This window comes from Globicephala melas, chromosome 18, assembly GCF_963455315.2.
Source record: "Globicephala melas chromosome 18, mGloMel1.2, whole genome shotgun sequence".
NCBI lineage: Eukaryota > Metazoa > Chordata > Mammalia > Artiodactyla > Delphinidae > Globicephala > Globicephala melas.
Window position 1 is genome coordinate 63369369 of NC_083331.1, and position 20349 is coordinate 63389717.

The 20349-nt window shown below is 36.9% G+C and overlaps 1 protein-coding gene across 2 annotated transcripts in view; it reads left to right on the forward strand.

The window, feature by feature from the left end:
* The window catches only part of GPC6 (glypican 6), a 1087352-nt gene that overhangs the window by 726369 nt on the left and 340634 nt on the right, over positions 1-20349 (forward strand). The gene's annotated exons all lie outside the window — the stretch shown is intronic.

Genomic DNA, 20349 nt, shown 5'->3' on the forward strand with positions numbered 1-20349 from the left:
TTTACTGATAATCCTGCAATGAAGCACTATTTAACTTGTTCAGAATACCTTTCTTTTTACCAAAGGACAGGCACATCAGGGCCATGGAATTGGGAGGGTCTCTTCGGGGAAAAAAATTGTGGTAATGTTGGATGAAATGTCTAGGAAAAGCTTAGTCCCTCTCTTTACATTTCATCATTCTTTTTAAGTAATCACTATAGAAAATATTGCTTATTTCTATATCAAATATGCCATAACTTACACATTAGTTTCATTCTTCAAAGTAAACCTCTTTTGAGACCGAAGAATTATTCAAGGTGGTTCTGCATTATTTGAGGAACAACCTTTTAAACTTGACATGAGAAAATTAGAAATATTATTTTTATATCACTCTTCTACAAATTCTCACATAATTCATTTCATGGAATTTTGCTTTTGTGGGTATATTTTCCTCTCCCTCACCCATCCCCAGAACTCTAGGGAATATCTAAAGGGCTGAAAGGCACGATACGCCCAGTATTCCTATGTGGACTCCTATCAAGTTGTTCTTAGAAAATGTTTACTTAAGATAAAAATAACAGAAACATTAAATCACTGAGTAATCCAAGGTCGCTGAATTCCCCGTGATCCCGCTATTCCATTTTGACCTTCTTCTCCTGTTCTCCTGGGGGTTTCTTATGGTCAGCTTCCCACTGGCCTCTCTTAGGTGAAATCAGGTTCTTCACGAGCTCTGTTTCTTGGCCAGTCATTCGAGCCCCAGTCATTCTCACCTGCCCTTCCTCAGCTGGATCTTGCTTCCTGGTAACTTTGAAATCCACCATTCGTCTTCATTATAGCTCCTCGAGCAGTGTCAGCCCATGGTGATTCTTATTAAATATTTATTGAATAAACTTAATGAGTTCATAGCATTCCATTCTATTAATACTGGAAGAAGAGAGAGAAAGAACTTTTTTTCTTGATGTGGTACTGTCTTTTTTACTCTCAAAGACCACCATCTTAGCTTTTTTTCTATTATTATTATTATTTTGAAGGTTAGAGTCACTGCTGGCCTCTCTTGGAACGTATACCCTGAGAAAACCATAATTCAAAAAGAGACATGTACCACAATGTTCATTGTAGCACTGTTTACAATAGCCAGGACATAGAAGCAACCTAAGTGTCCATCGACAGGTGAATGGATAAAGAAGATGTGGCACATAGATACAATGGAATATTACTCAGACATAAAAAGAAATGAAATTGAGTTATTTGTAGTGAGGTGGATGGACCTAGAGTCCGTCATACAGAGTGAAGTAAGTATGCTAACACATATATATGGAATCTTATAAAAAGAGATAATGTTTCTGAAGAACCTAAGGACAGGACAGGAATAAAGACGCAGATGTAGAGAATGGACTTGAGGACACGGGGAGGGGGAAGGGTAAGCTGGGACGAAGTGAGAGAGTAGCATTGACATATATACACTACCAAATGTAAAATAGATAGCTAGTGGGAAGCAGCTGCATAGCACAGGGAGATCAGCTCGGTGCTTTGTGACCACCTAGAGGGGTGGGTTAGGGAAGGTGGGAGGGAGATGCAAGAGGGAAGCGATATGGGGATATATGTATACATATAGCCGATTGACTTTGTTATACAGCAGAAAATAACACAACATTGTAAAGCAATTATACTCCAATAAAGATGTAAAAAAAAAAATTTCCCCATTCCCATAGAAATTTCCAAGTAATGTTCTCTTCTTTGCTGATGACAGTCCGTGGCTCAGTCGTCAGCCAACTGATGAGAACATGGCCAAACTAGTGTTGTGTAATCTCCCCAAAACTGATATTGCTGTTGTTTCTTTTCTTCCTCATTAGGACTTTTTCTAAAAAGATCCATGCTGGTACTTTGCAGGATGAAGTGAAGAATAGGAATTTTCTGTGGAAACATACTGGTGTGTTTCGAGCCAAGGGAATTCTCATGTAGGGCTCATCAGGAATTAGAATGACTAATGTGAATCTGTGTGCTGACAGTATATTATCCATAAACTAGGTGACATCAGTTCTACTGGCAGGAAGGCATATCGCTGGTCATGGAGAACTGTCAATAGATAGATAGATAGATAATAAATGATAGATAATATTAACACAAGTTCCATATCCATGTGTTTTCCATCAAAAGTTACCAAAATAGGGCTTCCCTGGTGGCGCAGTGGTTGGGAGTCCGCCTGCCGATGCAGGGGACACGGATTCGTGCCCCGGTCCAGAAGATCCCACATGCCGCGGAGCGGCTGGGCCCGTGAGCCATGGCCGCTGAGCCTGCGCGTCCGGAGCCTGTGCTCCGCAACGGGAGAGGCCACAACAGTGAGTGGCCCGCGTACCGCAAAAAAAAAAAAAAAAAAAAAAAAAAAAAGTTACCAAAATACCACAATATGGTGTTTGTCTATATTCTTGTGTGTATTGGACATATTTTAATATTATTCACCTCCCACCATAGGCCAGCTCCTTGTACTAGGCATTTAAAGTTGTACATGTTCCTGAGAGAATGATTGATTTGGTTTTCCATTCTTGAAAATGACACATCCCTTTACTTTAAAAGCAGATTGTGTGTATTCAAAAGCAGCTACGTTAGAAATATGTTAGTTCCACAGCACAGAGGCTAGAAATTCATAGCTTTTACTAAAGTGGATTCTCACATCAAGAAGGGATACATGTATATGTATGACCGAGTCTGCTGTGCACCTGAAACTATCACAACATTGTTAACTGGCTATACTCCAATATAAGATAAAAAGTTCTTAAAACATGACTCATATTTAAACTCACCGCTAAAATGTTTCTTCTAAGTGAAGTGATATTTAAGCTATAATTTCTAACTGAGGAAGACAACTGTTCCCTGATGAGACATTTAGGGATTCTGTTTTTCATTCTGTGTTCACGTTTTGAAAATTTACATTTGGGTAAATTTCGGAATGTCAAGCCGACTGCCCAATATCACCAAGACCTCATAATGATAGAGCGAGGTGAAATTAAAATGATGTTGTGTCCTATTGCGTAAACACATTAGAAGCCCTCCGAAATATGAATTTAGTGGAAAGAGCTAGTTTATTCTAATGGGTGAAAAATCTTCATTCGTGTGTGTATGTGTGTGTGCATAATTTATTTAAGTGCTATTTGGAGCTATTCCAAAGTGAAAAATAACATACATTTACTACCCTGGCAGTTTTATTTACGTTTTAAGGCGTAAAATTAAATATACAAACTGGAGCTAGGTAGCATTGAATTTGTCATAATCTGACAAGCCCTAACAGGGCTGGCAAAAACTGATATAGACCTTAACTCACCTTACTTCCCATGGCCTGGTTCCGTTCCACAGCATTGAGGTTACTTAAACTTGACTTTGGAAATTTTGCAGTTATGGTTATTAGGTATGCAAATTGTATCTATTGCTTTTCTCCCAGACCCAGCAAGTTCCGTCATCATTTCATGGCTGGCAAATGCTTCATAAGCCTCATGCTTTTCTGAGGAGGGTTCTAGATAATAGGTAAATTACATTGTTAAACATAGGCTGAATTTTTATCACAGTGGCACTATAAACATTTGTCATCACGTAGGGAACATTTTTCCTTCAGGCTCTGTTTTGCAATTCGTAATTGTTTACTGTCTTTTTCTTTCTCAGTGGTACAAGATGGACAGAGATAGTTTTAGAGCATACACATTTTAATCAACATTCAAACTGAATTGGAAGACCCAAAGGTTTTCTGTTTGCATGCACAAAAATTCGTCTCTGCCAGGCCACCATTAAGCAACAGCCGAAATAAAAGTTGACTTCTCAAGAGAAAGTGTTAAAATATCATTATGGTCATGCACATCAAACTAATTTTGGTATCTGTAATTCAAGGATAATATTATTTAAATATTTTTATATATAACTACATGGCTAAATTAAGTGTCTTGTTAGTGATAAAAAATTGTCTCTAACTCTTTAATTCCTTTAAAACTTGCAAATATGGTAGTAGGAATTTAATCTGCTAAAGGTACTTTTATCTCTGTTTTCAAACAGCTTTATTGAGATACAATTTACATAGCATAAAGTTTACTCATTTAAAGTGTAAATGTCAATGGTATTTAGTATATTTACCGACAGTGTTGGGCAACCATTATTGTTTCTGTAATCTAACTTTAGAACATTTTCATAACACAAAAAGAAAATGTGGATTCCACATATATGCATTAATATACGATACTTGTTTGTCTCTTTCTGACTTACTTCACTCTGTATGACAGACTCTAGGTCCATCCACATCTCTACAAATGACCCAATTTGGGCAGGAATAGAAAGGCAGATGGAGAGAATGGACATGTGGACACGGTGGGCAAGGGGAGTGTAGGATGAATTGGGAGATTAGGTTTGACATAAATACACTACCATGTGTAAAATAGATAGCCAGTGGGAACCTGCTGTGTAGCACAGGGAGCTCAGCTTGGTGCTCTGTGATGGCCTAGTTGGGTGGGATGTCAGGGGAGGGATTCCAAGAGGGAGGGGATGTGTGTATGCATATGGCTGATTCACTTTGCTGTGCTGCAGAAACTAACACAACACTGTAAAGCAATTATACTCAAAAAAAAAAGAAAAAGAAAAAGAAATAATAATCTTTAAAAAAAAAATGTGTACCTATTAGCAGTCACTCTCCATCCTTCACCACTGCTTCTCCCACTCTCTCACCCCAGCCTCTGACAACCATTAACCTACTTTCTGTCTCCACGGTTTTGCCTATTTGGGGCATTATATATATAAATGGAATCCTACAATACAAGGTCTTCTGTCGTGTAGCATAATGTTGTTTCAGAGTTCATCCACGATGCAGCATGCATCAGAATTTCATTGCTTTTAATTGATGAACAACATTTCTTTGTATGGATATACTATGTTTAGTGCATCCATCCATCAATTGATGGACATTTGGATTGCTTCCAGGTTTTGCCTATTGTGAATGATGCTTCTATCAATATAAACATTTATATACAAACTTTTATGTGGTATATATTTTCATTTCTCTTGAGTATATAACCAGGAATAGAATTGCTGATTCATATGGTAGTTCTGTGTTTCCAAAGTGGCTGTCATTGTACATTCCTATCAGCTATAATATATTTAAGGATTCCAGTTTCTCCACATCCGTATCACTTGTTATTGTCTGTCTTTTTTATTATAGTCATCCTACAGGTGTGAGTGATACCTCATTTTGATTTGAGTTCATTAGTTAGTGATTAATGATGTTGAACATCTTTTCATGAACTTGTTAGCCATTTGCATGTCTTCTTTGGAGAAACATCTATTCAAGTCCCTTGCCAATTTTTTTTGCCTAATTTTTAATTGAGTTGTTTGTCTTCTTCTTATTGAGTTATAAGAGTTCTGTATATATATATATATTTTTTTTCTGGATACAGATATATGATTTGCAAATATTTTCTCCCATTTGTAGGTTGTCTTTTCACTTTCTTGATGATGTCCTTTGATGAACAAAAGCATCATTTTAATGAATTCCAGTTTACTGTTTTCTTTTGGTGTCATATCTAAGAGTCTGTTGCCAAATGCACGGTTATGAAGATTTATCCCATGTGTTTTCTTCCAAGAGTTTATAGATTTTTGCTCATATTTAGGCCACGGGATCCATTTTGAGAAATTTCTGTGCATGGTATGAGGTTAAGGTCCAACCTCATTGTTTTGTATCAGGATATCCAGTTGTCCCAATTTGTTGAAGAGACTGTTCTTGCCCCATTGAATGATTTTCCCACCCTTGTGAAAATCAATTGGCCCTGAATATAAGTGTTTATTTCTGGTCTTTCAACTCGATTTCACTGATCTATAGGTCTGTCCTTATGCCAGTATCAAGGTGTTGTCTTTATTATTATTTATTATTGTGAAGAAAACACAGAAAACACACGAGATCTACCCTCTTAAATTTTTAAATGTTCAATACAGCATTGTTAACTGCATGCCATTGTTATACAGCAGATCTCTAGAACTTTTTCATCTTGCATGATTGAAACACTATATCCATTGAACGACAACCCCTCATTTCCGTCTCCCCAGCAGAACCCCCATGACTACTGTTCTGCTTTCTGCTGCTATGACTTTGACTATTTTAGATACCTCACGTAAGTGCAATCAAGTAGTACTTGTCCTTCTGTGACGGGCTTACTTCACACAGCATAACGTTCTCAAGGATCATCCGTGTTGTTGCATACTGCAGGATTTCCTTCTCTTTTTTCAGGCTGAGTAATATTCCATTGCGTGTATACACTGCATTTTCTTTATTTATTCATCAGTCCATGGACATTTAGGTTGTTTCCACCTCTTGGTTACGGTAATAATGCTGCGATAAACATGGAGTGCAAATACCTCTTCCAGAACCTGTTTTCAATTCTTTTGAGTAGATACCCAGGAGTGGGGTTGCTGAAGAGTACCACGATGTTTTGATTACTTTAACTCTGTAGTAAGTTGTGGTAAGTTTTGAAATCAGGAAGTGTAAGTGCTACAAATCTGTTCCTTCTTTTTCAAGATTATTTTGGCTATGTGGGTCGCTTGCATTTCTCTAAGAATCTGAGGATCAGCTTTTCCATTTTTACCAGGAAAAACTGTTGGAATTTTGATAAGGTTTGCAGTGAATCTAAATTACTTTGAGTAGTATTGCTATATTAACAATATTGTCTTCCAATACATGAACACAGGATATCTTTCCATGTGTTTAGGTCTTCTTTAATTTCTTTCAGCAATGTTTTATAGTTTTCAATGTAAAATGCTATCACTTCCTTGGTTAAATGTATACCTAGGTATTTTATTCTTTGAATAGTGTTGTAAACGGAATTTTCTTGATTTCCTTTTTAGATTGTTCATTGCTAGTGCATACAAGCTCAGTGGATGTTTCTGTGTTGATCTTGTACCCTATAACTTTGCTGAATTCATTTATTAGCTCTAGTAGTTTCTTGTGAGTTATTTGGGATTTCCTGTATGTATGATCATGTCACCTGTGAATAAAGATAGTTTTAATTCTTCCTTTTCAATTTGGATAACTTTTACTTCTTTGTCTGCCTAGTGACTCTAGCTAGAATTTTTAATACAATCTTGAACAGCAGAGGTGAAAGCAGGCCTCCTTGTCTTATTCCTCATCTTAGGGAGAAATCTTTCAATCTTTCACCATCAAGTATGATGTCAAATGTGGATTTTCATAAATTCCCTTTATCACATTTAGGAAGTTTCCTTCTGTTCCTACTTTTCTGTAAGTATGTATCATGAAAGAGTGGTGAATTTTGTCAAAGGCTTCTTCTGCATCAGTTGAGATAATTGTGTGTGAGTTTTCTTTTATTCTATGAATATGGTGTATTATATTGATTGATTCTCTTATGATAACTTCCCTTGCATTACTGGGATAAATTCCACTTGGTCATGGTTTATAATCGTTTTAACATGGATTCAGTTTGCTGGTATTTTGTTGAGAATTTTTAATTTACATTTAAAAGGGGTATTGGTCTATACTTTTCTTTCCTTATTATGTCTTTGTCAGGCTTTGGTATCAGGTAATGCTAGTCTCTTAGAATGAGTTAGGAAATATTCCCTCACCTTCTATTTTTGGGAAGAGTTTAAGAAGAATTTTTACTAATTTTTCCTTAATTTTTGGTAGAATCCACCAGTGAAGGCATCTGTTTCAGGGTTTTTCTTTGTTGGGAGTCTTTTTTTTTTTTTCTTTCTTTTTTTTTGCTGTACGCGGGCCTCTCACTGTTGTGGCCTCTCCTGTTGCGGAGCACAGGCTCCGGACGCGCAGGTTCAGCGGCCATGGCTCACGGGCCCAGCCGCTCCGCGGCATGTGGGATCTTCCCAGACCGGGGCACGAACTTGTGTCCCCTGCATCGGCAGGCGGACTCTCAACCACTGCACCACCAGGGAAGCCCTGTTGGGAGTCTTTTGATTACCAATTCAATCTCTTTACTTGTTTTAGGTCTAGTCATATTTCTTGTTTTCTTGATTCAGTCTTTGTAGGTTGTGTATTTCTAGGAGTTTGTCCATTTCATCAAGGTTATTTAATTTGTTGGTGTATGAATTAGTTTCCTAGGGCTACCGTAACATAGTACCACAAATTTTAGTGATTTAAAACAACAGAATTTTATTCTCTCACAGTTCAGTAAGCTAGAAATTTGAGGCTAAGGTGTCAGCAGAATTGATTCTTTCTAGAGGCTCAGAGGGAGAGACTATCCCATGCCTCTCTCCCCACTTCTGGGAGAAGAAAGATCTCTAATCAGTAACCTAACGTACAGGCTCTTTGGTGAGGCTACTGGTGGACTCTGGGAGGGCTCATGCCAAGGAGTACTTCCCAGAACTTTTGCTGCCAGTGTCCTGTGGTGAGCCACAGCCACCCCCTGCCTCTGCAGGAGACCATCCAACACTAGCAGGTCCTGGAAGCTCACAGATGAGTTCTGCCTGCCTTTAAAAAAGACAGATAAACCCTCTTATCTATAAGTTGTTCCAGAAAAGAGAAAGTGGAAGAACACAGAGGGCAGAGAGCAGAAGCAAGAAGAACTACAATCCTGCAGCCTGTGGAACTAAAACCACATTTACAGGAAGATAAACGAGATGAAAAGGCAGAGGGCTATGTACCAGATGAAGGAACAAGATAAGACCCCAGAAAAACAACTAAATGAAGTGGAGATAGGCAAGCTTCCATAAAAAGAATTCAGAATAATGATAGTGAAGATGATCCAGGACCCAGAAAAAGAATGGAGGCAAAGATCGAGAAGATGCAAGAAATGTTTAACAAAGACCTAGAAGAGTTAAAGAACAAACAAACAGAGATGAATAATATAATAACTGAAATGAAAATACACTGGAAGGAATCAACAGCAGAATAACTGAGGCAGAAGAACGGATAAGTGACCTGAAAGACAGAATGGTGGAATTCACTGCTGCAGAACAGAATAAAGAAAAAAGAATGAAAAGAAATGAAGACAGCCTAAGAGACCTCTGGGACAACATTAAATGCAACAACATTCGCATTATAGGGGTCCCAGAAGGAGAAGAGAGAGAGAAAGGACCCGAGAAAATATTTGAGGAGATTATAGTTGAAAACTTCCTTAACATGGAAAGGAAATAGCCACCCAAGTCCAGGAGGCACAGAGAGTCCCATACAGGATAAACCCAAGGAGAAACATGCCAACACACATAGTAATCATACTGGCAAAAATTAAAGACAAAGAAAAATTATTGAAAGCAGCAAGGGAAAAATGACAAATAACATACAAGGGGACTCCCATAAGGTTACCAGATGATTTCTTGGCAGAAACTCTACAAGCCAGAAGGGAGTAGCATGATATATCTAAAGTGATGAAAGGGAAGAACCTACAACCAAGATTACTCTACCGAGCAAGGATCTCATTCAGACTCAATGGAGAAATCAAAAGCTTTACAGACAGGCAAAAACTAAGAGAATTCAGCACCACCAAACCAGCTCTACAACAAATGCTAAAGGAACTTCTCTAAGTGGGAAACACAAGAGTAGAAAAGAACCCACAAAAACAAACCCAAAACAATTAAGAAAATGGTAATAGTAACATATATATTGATAATTACCTTAAACGTGAATGCATTAAATGCTCCAGCCGAAAGAAACAGGCTCGCTGAATGGATACAGAAACAAGACCCATATATATGCCATCTACAGGAGACCCACTTCAGACCTAGGGACACATACAGACTGAAAGTGAGGGGATGGAAAAAGATATTCCATACAAATGGAAATCAAAAGAAAGCTGGAGTAGCAATACTCATACCAGATAAAATAGACTTTAAAATAAAGAATGTTACAAGAGACAAGGAAGGACACTACATAATGATCAAGGGATCAATCCAAGAAGAAGATATAACAATTATAAATATATATGCATCCAACATAGGAGCACCTCGATACATAAGGCAACTGCTAACAACTATAAAAGAGGAAATCAACAGTAACACAATAATAGTGGGGGACTTTAACACCTCACTAACACCAATGAACAGATCATCCAAACAGAAAATTAATAAGGAAACACAAGCTTTAAATGACACAATAGACCAGATAGATTTAATTGATATTTATAGGACATTCCATCCAAAAACAGCAGATTACACTTCCTTCTCAAGTGCGCACAGAACATTCTCCAGGATAGATCACACCGTGGGTCACAAATCAAGCCTCAGTAAATTTAAGAAAATTGAAATCATATCAAACAGCTTTTCTGACCACAACGCTCTGAGATTAGAAATCAGTTACAGACGAAAAAAAAGTAAAAAACACAAACACATGGAGGCTAAACAATACGTTACTAAATAACCAAGAGATCACTGAAGAAATCAAAGAGGAAATCAAAAAAAACCTAGAGACAAATGACAATGACGATCCAAAACCTATGGGATGCAGCAAAAGCAGTTCTAAGAGGGAAGTTTATAGCAATACAGTCCTACCTCAAGAAACAACAAACATCTCAAATAAACAATCTAACCTTACACCTAAAGGAACTAGAGACAGAAAAACAGACAAAACCCAAAGTTAGTATAAGGAAAGAAATCATAAAGATCAGAACAGAAATAAATGAAATAGAAACAAAGAAAACAATAGCAAAGATCAATAAAACTAAAAGTGGGTTTTTTGAGAAGATAAACAAAATTGATAAACCATTAACCAGACTCATCAAGAAAAAGAGGGAGAGTACTCAAATCAATAAAATTAGAAATGAAAACTGAGAAGTTACAACAGACACTGCAGAAATACAAAGCATCCTAAGAGACTACTACAGGCAACTCCATGCCAATAAAATGGACAACCTGGAAGAAATGGACAAATTCTTAGAAAGGTATAACCTTCCAAGACTGAACCAGGAAGAAATAGAAAATATGAACAGACCAATCACAAGTAATGAAATTGAAACTGTGATTAAAAATCTTACAACAAACAGAAGTCCAGGACCAGATGGCTTCACAGGTGAATTCTATCAAACATTTAGAGAAGAGCTAACACCCATCCTTCTCAAACTCTTCCAAAAAAATGCAGAGGAAAGAACACTCCCAACTCATTCTATGAGGCCACCATCACCCTGATACCAAAACCAGACAAAGATACTACAAAAAACGAAAATTACAGACCAATATCACTGATGAATATAGATGCAAAAATCCTCAACAAAATACTAGCAAACAGAATCCAACAACACATTAAAAGGATCATACACCAAGATCAAGTGGGATTTATCCCAGGGATGCAAGGATTCTTCAATATATGCAAATCAATCAATGTGATACACCGTATTAACAAATTGAAGCAGAAAAACCATAGGGTCATCTCAATAGATGCAGAAAAAGCTTTTGACAAAATTCAACACCCATTTATGATAAAAATTCTCCAGAAAGTGGGCACAGAGAGAACCTACCTCAACATAATAAAGGCCATATATGACAAACCCACAACAAACATCATTCTCAGTGGTGAAAAACTGAATGCATTTCCTCTAAGATCAGGAAAAGACAAGGATGTCCACTCTCACCACTATTATTCAACATAGTTTTGGAAGTCCTAGCCACGGTAATCAGAGAAGAAAAAGAAATAAAAGGAATACAAATTGAAAAAGAAGAAGTAAAACTGTCACTATTTGCAGATGACAGGATACTATACATAGAAAATCCTAAAGATGCTACCAGAAAACTACTAGAGCTAATCAATGAATTTGGTAAAGTTGCAGGATACAAAATTAATGCACAGAAATCTCTGGCATTCCTATACACTAATGATGAAAAATCTGAAAGAGAAATTAAGGAAATACTCCCATTTACCATTGCAACAAAAATAATAAAATGCCTAGGAATAAACCTACCTAGGGAGAAAAAAGACCTGTATGCAGAAAACTATAAGACACTGATGAAAGAAATTAAAGATGATACAAACAGATGGAGAGATATACCATGTTTTTGGATTAGAAGAATCAATATTGTGAAAATGACTATACTACCCAAATCACTCTACAGATTCAATGCAATCCCTATCAAATTACCAATGGCAGTTTTTACAGAACTAGAACAAAAAAAATCTTAAAATTTGTATGGAGACAAAAAAGACCCTGAATAGCCGAAGTGGTCTCTAGGGAAAAAAACAGAGCTGGAGGAATCATACTCCCTGACTTCAGACTACACTACAAACTACAGTAATCAAGACAATATGGTACTGGCACAAAAACAGAAATATAAATCAACGGAACAGGATAGAGAGCCCAGAGATAAACCCACGCACCTATGGTCAACTAATCTATGACAAAGGAGGCAAGGATATACGATGGATAAAAGGCAGTCTCTTCAATAAATGGTGCTGGGAAAACTGGACAGCTACATGTAAAAGAATGAAATTAGAGCACTCCCTAACACCATACACAAAAATAAAGTCAAAATGGATTAGAGACCTAAATGTAAGACTGGACACTATAAAACTCTTGGAGGAAAACATAGGAAGAACACTCTTTGACATAAATCACAGCAAGATCTTTTCTGATCCACCTGCTAGAATAATGGAAATAAAAACAAAAATAAACAAATGGAACGTAATGAAACTTCAAAGCTTTTGCACAGCAAACTAAACTACAAACAAGACAAAAAGGCAACCCTCAGATTGGGAGAAAATATTTGCAAATGAATCAATGGACAAGGGATTAATCTCCAAAATATATAAACAGCTCATGCAGCTCAATATTAATAAAACAAACAACCCAATCCAAAAATGGCCAGAAGACCTAAATAGACACTTTTCCAAAGAAGACATACAGATGGCCAAGAAGCACATGAAAAGCTGCTCAACATCACTAATTATTAGAGAGATGCAAATCAAAACTACAATGAGATACCATCTCACACCAATTAGAATGGGCATCATCAGAAAATCTACAAACAACAAATGCTGGAGAGGGTGTGGAGAAAAGGGAACCCTCTTGCACTGTTGGTAGCAATGTAAATTGATACAGCCACTATGGAGAACAGTATGGAGGTTCCTTAAAAAACTAAAAATAGAATTACCATATGATCCAGCAATCCCACTACTGGGCATATACCCAGAGAAAACCATAATTCAAAAAGACACATGCACCCCAATGTTCATTGCAGCTCTATTTACAATAGCCAGGACATGGAAGCAACCTAAATGCCCACTGACAGACGAATGGTTAAAGAAGATGTGGTACATATATACAGTGGAATATTACTCTGCCATAAAAAGGAACAAAATTCGGTCATTTGTGGGTGGATGAGACGTGGATGGATCTAGAGACTGTCATACAGATTGAAGTAAGTCAGAAAGAGAAAAACAAATATTGTATATTAATGCATAAACGTGGAACCTAGAAAAATGGTACAGGTGAAACAGTTTGCAGGGCAGAAATTGAGACACAGATGTAGAGAACAAACGTATGGACACTAAGGGAGGAAAATGGTTGGGATGGGGGTGGTGGTGGTATGATGAATTGGGAGATTGGGATTGACATGTATACACTAATACGTATAAAATGAACAACTAATGAGAACCTGCTGTAGAAAATACATAAATAAATAATAAAAGAAAGAAAAGAAAAGAATAACCTAATGTTATACCTTAAGGAACTAGAAAAAAAAAAAGTAAACTGAAACCAACATTTTGTTTATCTCCACTCTAATCTTTATTATTTCCTTCCTTTTGTTAACTTTGGTTTTAGTCTGCTCTTATTTTTCTAGCTCCTTAAGGTATCACATTGGGTTATTAATTTGAGATATTCTCTTTTAATGTAGGCATTTGTGGCTATAATTTTTTGCATGTTGTGTTTTCATTTCTATTTAGCTAATTATTTTCTAATTTCCCTAGTGATTTCTTCTTTAACCTCTTGGTTGTATAGGTGTGTGTGGCTTAATTTCCACATATTCGTGAATTTTCCAGTTTTCCTTCTTACTTTGATTTCCAGCTTTATTCTGCTGTGATCAGAGGGGATACTTTATATGACTGCAGTCTTTTTAAATTTCCTGAGCCTTGAGATTTAGCAATGCACTTTAACTGATGTTTAGCCATCTCATTAGTTTATTATTAAGCACCCTCCTAGTTGCTGTTTTTTTTTTTTAATTAGACTCCAGAGTTCCAATAAAGTTGATCCTGTCAGGTTTTACTAGTTTCATGGTTACTTCAGTGAAAGGACTGATTCTTGAAGTTTCCTACTCCACCATTTCTGTGATGTCACCCATCTCCCATGCTTATCTTTGCAGACATCTGTTACTTGACTTTCTTCAGAAGCCATCCCTGTCTTTATCCTTACCTCCCAATTTTGAGCCAAATGCCCTTTTTGGGGGCTCCCTTTACACTGCGCTTCCCGAAGACAAATAATTTTTTCCCTGAATTGATTTGGAAGTGAATGTATTCTGAACATTCCAACACTGGTAGAAGGTGTCCTTATTCATCCCCATAAATGTTGGATTAATGCAAGTTGCATGAGTGAATGAAGAAGAAACAAATTTACGTTCTCATGAACTTACTACAAAGCCAATTTATAGGTTGCTAATTGTTAAAGGATTATAATTAAAAAGTACTTAACAGGAAAGCTACTTTTAATGTAATGTAATCATTCTTGAGGACTTCAGAAGACACTTCAGAATCTCATGATACATTAGGTTGATGAGTAGAAACATCTTATCATTTAATATGACTACAGATTAGAAACTGTGGAGGATGGCATCTACTGTTGCTGAAAAGCACATTTTGAATTTATTCTAGTTAAATAAGTCATTTACATTGACTTGTTTGTCTTTGGGAGACACATCTGTCTTGTGACAGATGTGTTTATTTGATTATTTTGACTATATGATTTCCATAGAAACAAGCACTTGCTAGGTATTTGTTCATTGTATATAAGTAAAGATTTATAACTTTCCCATGTTTTTTTGCTTTTTAAAACTACTTGAAGCGACAATCTTATTTTACATTGGCTACTATTAGGAATTGTTAATGTGAGCACCAAAGCATGAAATGTTGGTTCAGGTACAGAAATCTTAAATATATTAAAGACCTGAAATGAATTGCTATTATATGGCTAAGGATACGCTATGCCTCAAATTGCATTTCGAAAACATAAGAATTACTTGCTATAACATCCTGACACACATGGTTAGCCGGGTAGATAAGTCTTAGTCCTACCTCCCAATACAGATTTATTAAGGACTCTGTTTGTATTCCTTGCCATGTTTCAATGCATCTTGCTTTTTTTTACCTTTTAAAAAAGAAACACAAACAACAAAAAAACCACAAACTAAGAGCTCAATTATTTTTATGTTATTTAATTTATTTTTCAGTTAATTTTACAAGGAACTCTTGTTATAAATTGTATTGTTGCTCCTCAAGTTGTATTATTATTCCTCAAAACTAGTCAACTATAAGTCATTCATTGTACAGACACAGCATCAAAAGAAGTTAACAGAAGGACTAAACCCATGATGCAAAGATTTCATATTGAAATATTACTTGGTTAACTCACAAACTTCTGTCTATCTTTCCCGGAGTAGGATAATGGAGTAAGAACCATTGACTATTTTCTTTTTTCCCTCTAATATTGTAAATTCTTGACAAAGTATTATTAGTGGTGAAGGACAACATGTAAAAGTTATGTGAAAACACAAATAAGTACAAAAAGGAATGTTGTCATCATCTTTTTTTCTTCACTTAAAAACGTCGTTTTATTTGTGCCAAGTAGGCCCCACTTTCATAAACATTATAATTTACTCTTTTACCTAAGTTTATTTCCCAGTCTACGTTGAATATCTAGGAAGCTACAGCTACATTTTTCAAAAATATCAAAAATCCACATTACCAACTAAAAAAACTCAACATTTGGTTTCTGTAGCTGTATTGTAGTTTTTATTGTTGCTAAATGAGCACAGTTTTCTTCAGTAGGAAATTTTTTCTAATAGTTCACAAAATTTACAAATTCGTGGCATTTTTGAGATCTTATTCTAGCCTAAATTTTAAATAAGAGTTTAAAATATTTATTTATTTACTTGACTGCATTGGGTCCTAGTTGTGGCATGCGGGATCTTTTGTTGCAGCGCGTGGGCTTCTCTAGTTGCGGCGTGTGGGCTTCTCTCTAGTTGTGGCATGGTCTCTAGAGCACACGGGCTCAGTGGTTGCACCACACGGGCTCTCTAGTTGTGGCACGCGGGCTCCAGAGTATGTGGGCTCAGTAGTTGTGGCATGCAGGCTCCAGAGCATGTGGGGTCAGTAGTTGTGGCACACAGGCTCCCTAGTTGTAGTGCTCCGGCTCCAGAGCATGTGGGCTCACTAGTTGCAGTGCGCAGGCTTAGTTGCCCCACGGCATGTGGGATCTTAGTTCCCTGACCAGAGATCTAACCCATGTCCCCTGCATTGGAAGGCGGATTCTCAACCATTGGACCACCAGAGAAGTCCTTAAGTATGAGTTTTTAGAACTCCTTTCTTTACTTTGGTTTTGCCAAATATATAGTTGTATCTATTGTTTCAGAATTATTGTTGTTGTTGTTTTAATGCTGCATATTTTCTAGAGACCAGCTGGTGAATGATTTTGTATCTGATGCCTATGAGAGCCTATTGAAATTAAAATCCTAGTATGGAAATTACTCAGAGGAAACTTACCACAAATTTAAACATAGATAATACACCCATTAGAATGACTAAAACAAAAAATAGTAATAATACCAAATACTGGCATGGATGTGAGGAAAACTGGGTCTCTCGCGTATTGCTGGTGGAAATGTAGAACATGCCGCACTGATCTAGAAGATAATTTGGCAGTTTTTTACAAACTAAACACACTCACCATCTGATCCATCAATTGTGCTTTCGGGCATTTATCCCAGATAAATGAAAACTTATGTTTGTGCCCAAAAACTGTACATGAATGCTCATAGCGACTTTATTCCTAATAGCAAAGTACTGGAAACAACCCAAGTATCCTTCAGTGAGTGAAGAGCTCAAGAAATTTGGTACATCCAAACAATAGAATACTACTCAGCAATAAAAAGGAGTGAATACATGCAACAACTTGAATGGACCTCCAAGGTATTATGCTCAGTTTAAAAAAAATGAAGCTCAATATGTTATTGGGTTGGCCAAAAAGTTCATTTGGGTTTTTCCATAAGATGGTATGGAAAAACCAGAACGAACGTTTTGGCCAGCCCACATACAAAGTATTGATATATGATTCCTAAAATGATAAGATTATAGAGATGACAGATAGGTTAGTGTTTGCCTGGTGATAGGGACAGGGGGTGGGGTGGAGGAAACACAAGAGAGTTCTTCTGTGGTGATGGAAAAGTTCTGTAAGTCGATTGTGGTGTGGTTACACAAATCTATTCATAGGATTAAATTGCATAGAAGTGTCTACACACACACACACACACACACACACACAAATGAATGCAGGTTGAAAAAATCATGAAAACTGAATAGGTCTATAAACTCACTGGCAGCAATGTATCAACCTTAATTTCCTCATTTTGATATTGTCCTACAGCTATATGAGATGTTTCCATTGAGGGAAGGTGAGTGAAGGGTACCCAGGACTCCACTGGTTTTGCCGCTTCTTATGAGTCTATATTGATTTCAATATTAAAAGATTTTTTAAGAGTAGCTGTGGCACAATTATTAAACACTATTAAACATTTAAAAATAGAACCAGCCCTTCATACAATTGGCATTTAAAACAACCTTCTTTTCAGAGGCTTACTTCTAAAAGTCTTCAGTTTGAAGTGATGATTTTTTATTTCAATTCAAGCATGCAGTTGTGTCGAAAAATATGGTCTGTGAACATAAAAGCTTCAACTTTGCTCCTCCACTCGGTTTTCTTCTTCTTAAAATGCCCTTTATTTGACCAAGAAGGATATCATTTCCCAAAGTACCGAGAGAGCCATATTTAACTTGAACAGCACTGTTCTTTTAGGTTATTAAGGCTGTTCAATTTTCACTATTTGTTGCTACCCTGAGTTGGAGACTCTTCTGAAACGTCAGACTGAGAAAACTGTACTAGTTCCAACACACACACACACACACACACACACACACACACACACACACAGAGCAAAGCTTTGGAATTAGTGCAATCAATAACCTTTGAAAACAGAATTTAAAAGCAACAATTGAATGCTAAGATGTATAAAACTATCTTGTGCCTTTTTTTTGAATATCAGCGTGACCAAGGAATCAAGAAACACACTACAGAGTTCAACTGAAAAAGCATTTATTGAGTACCTGTATATCATAATCATAATACCTTATAATGGCATGCATGTTATGCAGAGTGGCACAGGTTATAGTGATGATAAAAGAGTCCACACTCTCCAAGGGATCTCAAATCTGCATCCTCAATATTGACAAATACCCTAGGTTTTATACTAGCACGTTTAGTGAGAAGAAGCAAAGCATCATGTAATACCAATGGTGAGAAAACAAAAAATCCAACAGAGTCAAAGGAAGAAATAGCTTAGCCAGCTTGGGTGAAAATAGGATAGGTCTCTGGAGAGAGACATCAAGGTCAGGAGAGGAATTGCAAGGCTGTGAAAATCAAAACCCTATGGACAGTGGTTTGTAGGACTACAACCATATACCAAATAATAAAATGTATAAGAATTCGGAATTCCATAGACAGAGTTATCCTCTCTGTTCTCTGAATGGTACGGGATACATGTAGATAAAATAAATTAAAAAAAAAATTCTGCCCAATTGTGGATAAAATTTGGCATTTTCAACAAAATATCCTATAGATATTAGATATCCTATATCTATTAGGTAAATAGACATGGTGGCACAGATGTATGCTCAAAAGAAAAATCACCAGACTTCTCTCTTTTGTTCTCATTTTTTCGTTTTTGTTTTGTTGTTGGAAAATATGTCTTAGAATTAGTGGATACTAATACATTCTCTAAATAGTTTTATAAAGAAAGGCTAATTATGGATTTCCCTGGTGGCGCCGTGGTTAAGAATCCGCCTGCTAATGCAGGGGACACAGGTTCGCACCCTGGTCCGGGAGGATCCCACTTGCCACGGACCAACTAAGCCTATGCGCCACAACTACTGAGCCTGCGCTCTAGAGCCCGCAAGCCACGACTACTGAGCCCGTGTGCCACAACCACTGAAGCCCACGCGCCTAGAGCCTGTGCTCTGCAACAAAGAGAAGCCACCGCAATGAAGAGTAGCCCCCACTCGATGCAACTGGAGAAAGCCCGCGCACAGCAACGAAGATCTAACACAGGCAAAAATAAATAAGTTTTTTTTAAATTAAAAACAAAAGAAAGACTAGTTATATTTTACTTTATTTGATTTGGACTACTTAATGTGCTTTTTATTGTTGATCGGGTTAATTCAGTTTTATTAAAGCCAACATTAAATTACCAGGAAAAATAAAAATCAAAAGGTTAATATGTTATTTTGAAATGTATTACAAATAAGGTGGATTAATGGATGGGTGAGAAGGATAGATAGATGTGTGAAAAATCAGTATAAGAAAACGTTAAATGTAGAATCTAGGAGTGGGGATATGGGTGTTCCCTATAAAAATCTTTCAATTTGTCTGTATGTTTGAAAATTTTCATAAAATTTTGGAAAGAAAATGCAAAAAAGGAAAAACAACAAAAGGACAACCAGAGATTTCGGCGCCCAGATAGATAGATAGACAGATAGACAGATAGATTGACAGATTGCTTCATTTCCTGAAATAATAAACTAGGGACTTTGTCAGTATTCTTGACCTCAAACAAATAGACTGCCAAATATTTCTCCAGCAAAGATGGTTTATTCAGGACCAACAGAGAATTGCAATTTAGCAAAGGAAAGAGAGCACTTCTTTAGAGGGAAAAGAAAGTTGGGAGGGCTGTGATAAACAAAGAGTCCATGGCTTTTCATTGGCTGAGTCCTTGCCAGGAAAGGAGTCTTTCTTCTTGCCATTGGGCTCTGCTCTCCTTGCAGGGCTTGAGAGCTCCCCCTTCTGGTCTCCCAACTCTATTTAATTGAGGGTTTCATTCATTAATTTTTTACAGTATACAGCAATTAAGAAAATGTTACAGAAACCAAAGCCTTGCATTAGAAACCTCAAATGTGGTTTCTAGGTAAAGGATAAAATGCTGGAGATTAGCTTTGGTAGTGGAAAGTATCCATTTATATGGAAATACCTTTTCCTGCCCCACCTTTACATTGTGTTATGCTTTGTCAGTATCTGAATGTTCTGGGCATATATTGTCACCTGGGGGCCCAGATCTGTCCGATAAGACTCTAACTCTCCAGGAGATCCAAATGATACGAGTTAGGCTTGCCTTCAGATGGAGAGCACAAGAACAGAAACGTAACTA